Here is an 8,063-nt window from a genome sequence, read left to right on the forward strand (position 1 = left end):
GTCCTGCTTGGAGCTAGCCCCCAATGTAACCAACTGACTGGATTCTGGTTGAAGAGTGGAGGGTGGAGGTTGGAGCCTGGAGAGGTAAGGGGAGTCAGAGTAAATAGAACCTGGTCAAAGAGAAGCTCAGGGCTGACCTGGGGCAAGTGGACTGGGGAGCTCTCCTTGGTGTGTGTGGTGACTGTTGCAGGATTCTAGGGCTTTATTAATCAGTCTGAGGCAGCAGAGGATAAAAATACCATGGGAGCACAGCAGATTCAGAAATGAGTCACAAAGCCCAAGCCCTAAATTTAGAAGGTGCTGAAGGAGGCAGCCTCCCCTGGGGAAGCACTGTGGAGATGCCACTGACCCAGGGCCTCAGGGTGGGGGGCAGTGGTTGGCAGGAGTTGCCTGCACATTAGTGCCTTGTGGTAAGAAAACAATCATTTTGAGTTGCTGCCTAGGCATTTTACCATATGACAACCCTGCTCACACCCAGAGTCTGAACATTTAAATAAGGACTCAAGCTTAGGATTCCACCACAAGTTCCTGCCTTGCTTTTCCCAGGCACATTTTTTAATGACCAATGAGTTAAGCCTGTGAAAAAATTAGTGCCTCTTCCCCAGCCACCTTATGGGTGCTTGCTACCCTGCTCTCTGTCTCCTATTCCCTTGTGACCTGGGACAGAGGACTGCCCTTCCTCCAGCTCATCGTGCCCCCTCACTTCTGGGATCTGTAAGTAATAAATCTTGTGACTAATTCCTTTATGTTAGTGTACTGAAACTGTGCCTTCAATCAAAGGGGCCCCAGGGTTTTCACTTCTCTAAAGTGGGAGCTCAGATGTGAGGAAGCTCGTGCCCCCTCATTCAGCAGATCATAATTTGCATATTCTTAACACACCAGCTCTGAGTTTTCCAACACATGCCCCATGGAAGCCAAGCCTGCCCCTAGGCCTGTTCCAGGTATAGATTTTGACTCCTGAAAGAGACAGGAAAGAGCCTTCAGCCCCATTCTCAGAGCCCCTAGCAAGCCTTCCCCACAGCAGCTGTTTGCATGGTCCTGGGAACCAGCCCTTGGATGTGAACATCTCAGTACTGTCCAGCTTGTGGTCTAGGCATGGCCAAGCTCCCCATGTCCTGCTGCTGTCCTAGCATCCAGTTGTTAGACACTGAGGAGGGAGCTCTGAAGATTGCAAGGAGCCATTGAATGAAGGCCTCCCCAAAGGGACCCATCCAGGCCTTTGGCAGCTGTTTGTAATTGGGGGCGTGGGAGGGGGACAAGATGTTATAGCGTCCCCTTCCGCTTTACACCTCCTTCCGCTTTACACTCAACCCCCAGGCTCCAGGTGAACCCAGGCTGTTTTCTTTTTCTTTTTTTTTTCTCCAGGGCAAGAGAAGAAGAAGGTACTACTACCTCCAGCTCAAGGAACAAAGACACAGAAAAGAGGCCATGCCTTAGGGACAGATGCTAGACTTGGGTGTAAGGGGGCGAAGGAGACAAGAGGTGATAGCAGCTATGGCATTTATTGAACACTCATTGCGTGCCAGGCACAGTGCTGCACATTCTAGTGCATGAACTCACTCATCCCATTACAGTGATATAAATCCTACCAGACTACCCATTTTAGAAATAGGAAAACTGAGATACAGAGAGTTGCAGCAACTTGTCCTAGATCACAGAGTAAGAGATTCTCACCCAGACAGCCTGGCTCCCTGGCCCAAGCTCTTAGCCATTACACTAGACTGCTGAGTAGGGATTTTACCACATCTGTCCTGCCTCCTCTCCCATTCTACCCTCCCCAGTCCCAGCACCTAGAGCCCTGGCAGCTGCCCTCCGGGCCTGCAGGGTTCTTTCTGCTGCCTAGGGCAGCCCAGGCTCAGGAGAGGAAGGAGTCTAATAATATCCCCCCCTCACCCCCACCACCATTACCACTGTGTAGGACTTCACAATGTGCAGAGCCCTGACACCTGCCTCAGCCCAGTATGGAGGCATCTTGAGTTTCACTGCTTGACAGGAAAACAGGCCCAGGTAGGTGCAGGGTCTTGTACAAGGTTGGCAGGGTCCAGAGCAGAACCATGGAGACTCCCGCTTTGGGAGGGTCCCAGGCTCAGGTGGACATCTCCCCACAAACTCACTGGGTACCCCTGCTGATGATGTCTATTAGGCACTGCTGCCTGCAGAAACCCAGTTCAATTGCTGGGTCGATTCAGCCTTCTAAAAGCCCTGGAGTTTCCTGTCTTGCACTCCTGATCCATCTGCCCGACACCAGGCCCTCCCCTCAGAGGGATGAGGTTGTCTGGCCCTTCTCCAAGGGCAAGGACTCTAGCCCTGGGACAAAGCCCCTTTTCTGGCAGCCCACACAATTTCCTTCTTATGGTTTCTTATTTTTTTCATCTCAAAGACAGTTTCCACCTTCTGGGATTAGAGGGGACTCGAGAGCACTTAGCATCACCCTTTGGATGGTTGGAGGGGTCAGGTTCCACTCCCAAAGTCCCTAGGCTATTATTGTTCCTGAGGGGAGAAGCTTCTCTAGGGAGCTCAGCCCAGGGACACAGCCAGGAGACAACATAAGAAACATCCAAACTGGTAGAGAATTTTTCTAAGTTCATTTAAACCCAAACGAACAATTGCTGGGAAGCAAGATCTCAAATGCTTTGCAGAATAACAGTTTTGCAGGGGTTTTTTTGCAAAAGGAAAATTACATGAAGGTGGGAAAAAGCAAGGTAGGGATAAGATTATAGGACAGTTAAGATGATGTGCTCTCTTTAGGGTGGTCTTGCTTTCGAAGGAGGGGTCTGAAAAGAGGCATTTCAAAAGTGTGTTAACCTAGATGCACAGAAACAGTAGACAGGACTTGCTTAAGGCAAAGATAAACTTCTTTTACTAAAGAAGTTTCATGACCTGCCCACCATGACCTGCCCAGTTAGCAATTTATGATCACATCACCCTGTGAGGTTGCTTTCCATACAACCCCTTTTCCATCCAAACATGTATAACATGACTTCCTTTCTGCCCTATACCCCAGGGAAACCACAAGCAGGGACACCAAGGATAGGTTCTGTTTCTTACTGGGTCTTATTTTCCCTCATCTGTCAAATGGTGTCTAATGGTCCCTTCCTGACCTACCACTTAAGGCTGTTGTGGAGATCAGACAAAATGAGTGTGGGTGACTTACTTTGGCTTAGTGCCTTTCCATAGAGAGGATGTGCAGGGCCGTGTGTGAGTGTGTGTTCACATGCAACAATTGTGACTCCAGTGTATTCTCAGAGCCCGTGAGGGTGTTGACATAAGAAACATCCAAACCTGTAGAGAATTTTTTATGAGTTTATTTGAGCCAAACTGAAAACATATGCTAGGGAGCAAGATCTCAATGTTCTGGAGAATACCAGTTTTGCAGCTTCTTTTATACATTTGAAATTAAGCAGGGGATGTAAGGAAGATTGGAGAAAGCAAGACAGGGATTGGATTACAGGACAGTCAACATGATTATGTGCTCTCTTGAGGGCTAATACTTTCTTTGAGGGGTATTCTGGCATTTCAAAGCTATATTATTAACCTATATGTACAAGAACAATGGACAGGGCTGGCTTAAAACCTTCGCTAAAGGAGTTATATGCCTGGGGCATGACTACCCACTGAAACCTGCCCAGTTAGGAATTTATGATCAGATCATCCTGTGAGGCTACTTTCCATAGACCTCCTTCACCCCTGGCCTTTTTCTTCTGTCCACAAGGAACTAAGGTCTATGAGGGTACTGGTGTACAGCTGTGCAGTGCTTCAAGGCTTTGTGATGTGGATGTGGCAGTGCCTCAGATGTAAAGTTGACAGATTTAGCCAATATTTGGGACATCCTTATACTAAAAATGATTATTTGTTTGTCTGAAAATCAAATTTCACTAGGCATTCTATGTTTTATCTGGTGACTCTACTTCAGGGCTCTGGGTGACCTGGCATGCCCAAGGTTACATAGCTTTGTCAGGCTGGCCACACAAGATACTGAGATGGCGTGTGGCTGTGTGAGACTGTGACAGGACAATCAGTAAGATAGTGTCATTGAGAGGAGCAAGGATGTGGGTGACTCTAACTGTGTTCCTCTCTGTGATTCCTTCTGCTCTAGCAGCTCCCTCAAGGCTGTTTGCTCAGGGAGGTCCAGCAGAGGTAGGAGACGCCCTGGGCAAACACTTAGATCCAGCTAAGGGACTGGGATACGGGGCCTATTGCCATCCACCATCAGACTGTAAAGGACATGTCCTTCTCAAGGCCGAGGCAGCCCGGGGGGTCTCAGATTGCTCTGTCCTGGGCTTTTCCAGGGGCCTCTGGAAACCACCTCTCAACTTTGCTACTTCCTGATGACATCACATAGGTTACTGCCCAATCTTCTAGAACAGTGCCCCCAGGATACTGCCTCATTGTCCTAGGTAACCTGGAAATTTTCTCTACCCAAACTGGCAGGCCAAGTTACCCCTGAGGAGGGGGTGGGGGGGAGAAGGAGTCAGGGGGGCCTTCTCCTCATCTCCCAGAGGGAGATTGAGGCAGCCATCCGTCTGTCTGACTAGATGGTGAGTAGGAGGGGATACCCAGGAGCAAGTCAAGACTTGGGACATTGGGCAGGGTGGGAACCCTGAGTGGAGGCTGAATCTTTAGGCAAAGAGAGGATGGTGGCTGCGCCAAAGTCACCCTCAAGGTAGCAAAAGGGGTGTCATGTAATGACAGAGAGCAGGAACAGAGCATTGAGTTAAGAGCAGAGAGACCTAAGTTCTTATCTTTGCTTTGTTCCTGCTGGCTGAGCCTTTGTTTATCTGTACAGTGAGGGCTGGGGCCAGATGACAGTAGTCTGAGGGTCTTTAGTTCTGATGGGGACATTGTGGGAGTAGTTGAGGGGAGGGTTAGGGACCAGGTCATGGATGGCTCCAGACAGGTGCCCTGACCCCTGCTCCAGTGGCTTGCAGGGGGCAGTGAGCAAAGTCTAGTATGAATCTCTCCAAATAACCCCCTGGCCCCATTCCAGGAGTCACTGTCCTGAGGTACAAGAGGTCCCTGTATGGGCTCTGCTGTGTGATTCAGTAGCATCCTCAAGCCTCCTGCAGCCTCAATTACTCTCTCTGTGAGGGACATGCATAAGACCCAGTGCTTGCTCAGCGCCCTGGGTAATGATTCCTCACATTCCCTTGTCACCTTTCAGTTTACTAAGCACCTTCTCCTTCTAAAACACTTTCCCACCTTCCACACCCGCTCTGACTCCTTCTTGATGATTCCCATTCTGGGGCTGGGACCCAGACAGGAGCCAGACCAGGGCCCTGCCCTGGGGAAACCAGAGAGGCACCTTGATATACCTCCTGTGGTAGGTCCCTATGGCAGGGACAGGGGGCCATAGGGAACAGAGCAGTGTCACATTTTGCCAGCCTTTTCCACTGTTTAATCTTTCACAAGGATCTTAACAACCATTATATCAAGATGTTGTTACCTTAACATTTCCTGTTGAAAACATGCCAATTTTGGACAGTGTATTTCTTTTTACTCCAACCCCCGGCCCCGCCCCCCACGTTATATTTTTGGTTACTTATTTGGGAGTGAAACTGACACGTGTACAACTCTTCGTTGCAATAATGCTCAGAGAATCGGTATTATTCTAGAAGCTCAGAGAAGACATGTTACCCACCCTTGATCACATAGCTAGGTAATGGTATAGCCAGGATTTGAACCCAGGTCCACAAGTCCTTTGCACTGCAATTGTGAGAAGCAGTGGTGGAGTCTAAGAACTCCTTTCCAGACTCCTCCCCCAGGTCCACTCTCCCAGCCCTCCTAGACTGGCTCGCAGGCTCTTGAGCAGACAGGACCCTTCTGTCAGCTGCTCAGGGGTGTTTGAGATGGTATATGAATCTACTTTGATCCCAGTATGTTTGGGAGACTGTCATGAACCCCTGAGCTAGAGATAACTAAATTCCTGGGGGAGAGGGGCATACAAAGGCAAATTAATGATGAGTAGGATGGGGAATGATGTCCCTCTGCCCACTCACTGGCTAGTTAGCCTGGCCTGAACCAAAGACCCAAAGTTGAGCCTAGGGCATGGCCATCTGAGCCCAGAAGTCCAGGTCACCCACTGTTTACAATCCAAGTTCCAAAAGAGTCATTCTTGGTTAATCTATGTTTGGATTTGAGTGATGGTTTGGTTTCTGCTGTCTGTACCTCCACAGGTGTCTCCCTGAGACTGGCAGCTCTTAGGAGGTGGAGAAATCCTTCCGTCAGTCTGCCCTCATTGCTTCTTCCTGTTGTCACCCCAGCCTTCTCTCCTTTACCCTCGATTGGGTGATAGGCATGAGAGGTTAACTGCCCTGGTGCCTGCTGTTGGCTGAAAGATGATATTGGGGCCCTAAGAAGGCAGGAGCCACCAGGCCAGCATTCTCCTCTGTTTTCCTCGTGGCAGATCCCAGAGGCTACCAAAGCAGGCTCTGTGTACCTCTCTTTGGGTCTCCCACCAGCCTGGTGTGAGGCTGCCAGACAAAACCAGAGGCCTGGGGAGTGGCAGTGACCTGCCTAGAATTGGGGTAGAAGCATAGGAGGTACACAGTAAGAGCTAGAGCCTTGGCCTCCTGAGCCTGGAGCCAGCACCCCTGCCACCCACTCCCAGACACTTAAAGAATGTGGTTTAGGAGCGATGGGGTGATTATCTGACTATGCCCCCCACACTGTAGATCTAAGTTATCATGAGGACCTGCAACTCATTTTACAGGATTTACTTTGCAGAATGCTCTTGGGGTCACTTGCCATCCCATCCTTGTTCATCCCTACCACTTTTAAAATATCTAAAAGCCCTAAGCACTTCAGGAAGGAGCACTTCTATTTGTGAACCCACGATGACAACTCTTCATCTTTCTCAAGCAACTTTAGGAGAAGCTGTTTCATCTCAGAGCTCCAGGATGGTGAGGCTAGGAGGTTATACATTCTGATTCCCTCATTCTACAAATGGGAAACTAAGGTCTAGAGAAGATAGGGCAGCCAGAGTAGAGAAAGGAACCCTGTGATGGGAGGAGGCTGAGACCTGGGTTCTGAACAGGATGCCCATGTACTCACTGTGTGACACTGGGCAAGCAGTGAGCACTTGTTGGGCCCTGTTAGTTGCCAATCCAGGAAAGCTCACCACTGGCCCTCCTTCTCGCTCTGTGGTCAAGGGCCAGTCACTGGGGTCAGTGAATGTTTAGCCTTGGGACCTCTCATACTGGCCTGGCCTCAGAGAATTTAAACTATTGGCTTCAGTTTACACAGAGCAGCTGGAGGCAGAGCTGGCACTAGGACCCAGGAGAAGGTGGCAATCCCCCAGGCTGGAAGGGGTTGCTGAAGTGCTGGTGCACATAGCACCCCATGGCTATAGAGCATGGCCAGCTCTGCCTAGGAGGGAACAGGGGAGACCCAGTGTTCTGGAGCCAGATGCTTTTGAGAACCTAGTCTAGTGCCTGAGAAGTGTTTGAACACGAGCATGGGTGCTCAGGAGGGGCGGTGGCAGACAAGAGCCAGAGTCTCGGGCTGGAGGGGAGCCTTGTTAAAGCTCCTAGCTAAGAGTGGAGATTTTGCCCAAGTCTGGCTAACCTATGAACCTGAGGCTAGTGGTGGAGGATGCAAGTTGTGGGCATTTCTGTGTTGCTCTTGATTGTGGTGGGGTTTGTGTGCCCGTTTTGGGGTCTCTAGGGTGTTGCTTAGGGATGTCTTTAGGTTCTGGGGTCAGGGTGTCTGTGTGTAAGTAGGTTGTGGGAGAGGTGTGTACCTATGAGTATGGGAGGGGGGCTGGAGAGAAGGGGTTCACAATTAACTTCCAGAATCCCTCTTCTAGCACCAACTCGCCCCTCTTCTCAGAGCCCACAATATCTTGGCCCCTTCCCGCCTTGTCCCCAATCCCAGCCTGAAGACGGGTGCCTCCCGGGCCAGGTCCCCACTCGGGGCGGGAGGGGCGGGCGCTAGGACCCTGTGGGGCGGGGTGGGGCGGGGCTCCGAGCTCCGTCCTCTGTACCTCCGCAGCCTGGAAAATACCGAGCCCTGGCGAGCGGTGCCCCTGAGCCCCAGAGCCTAACCGGGAGCGGGGGAGGGGGCGT

The sequence above is a fragment of the Pteropus alecto genome, unplaced genomic scaffold (assembly GCF_000325575.1).
Source record: "Pteropus alecto unplaced genomic scaffold, ASM32557v1 scaffold468, whole genome shotgun sequence".
NCBI classification, from domain to species: Eukaryota; Metazoa; Chordata; class Mammalia; order Chiroptera; family Pteropodidae; genus Pteropus; species Pteropus alecto.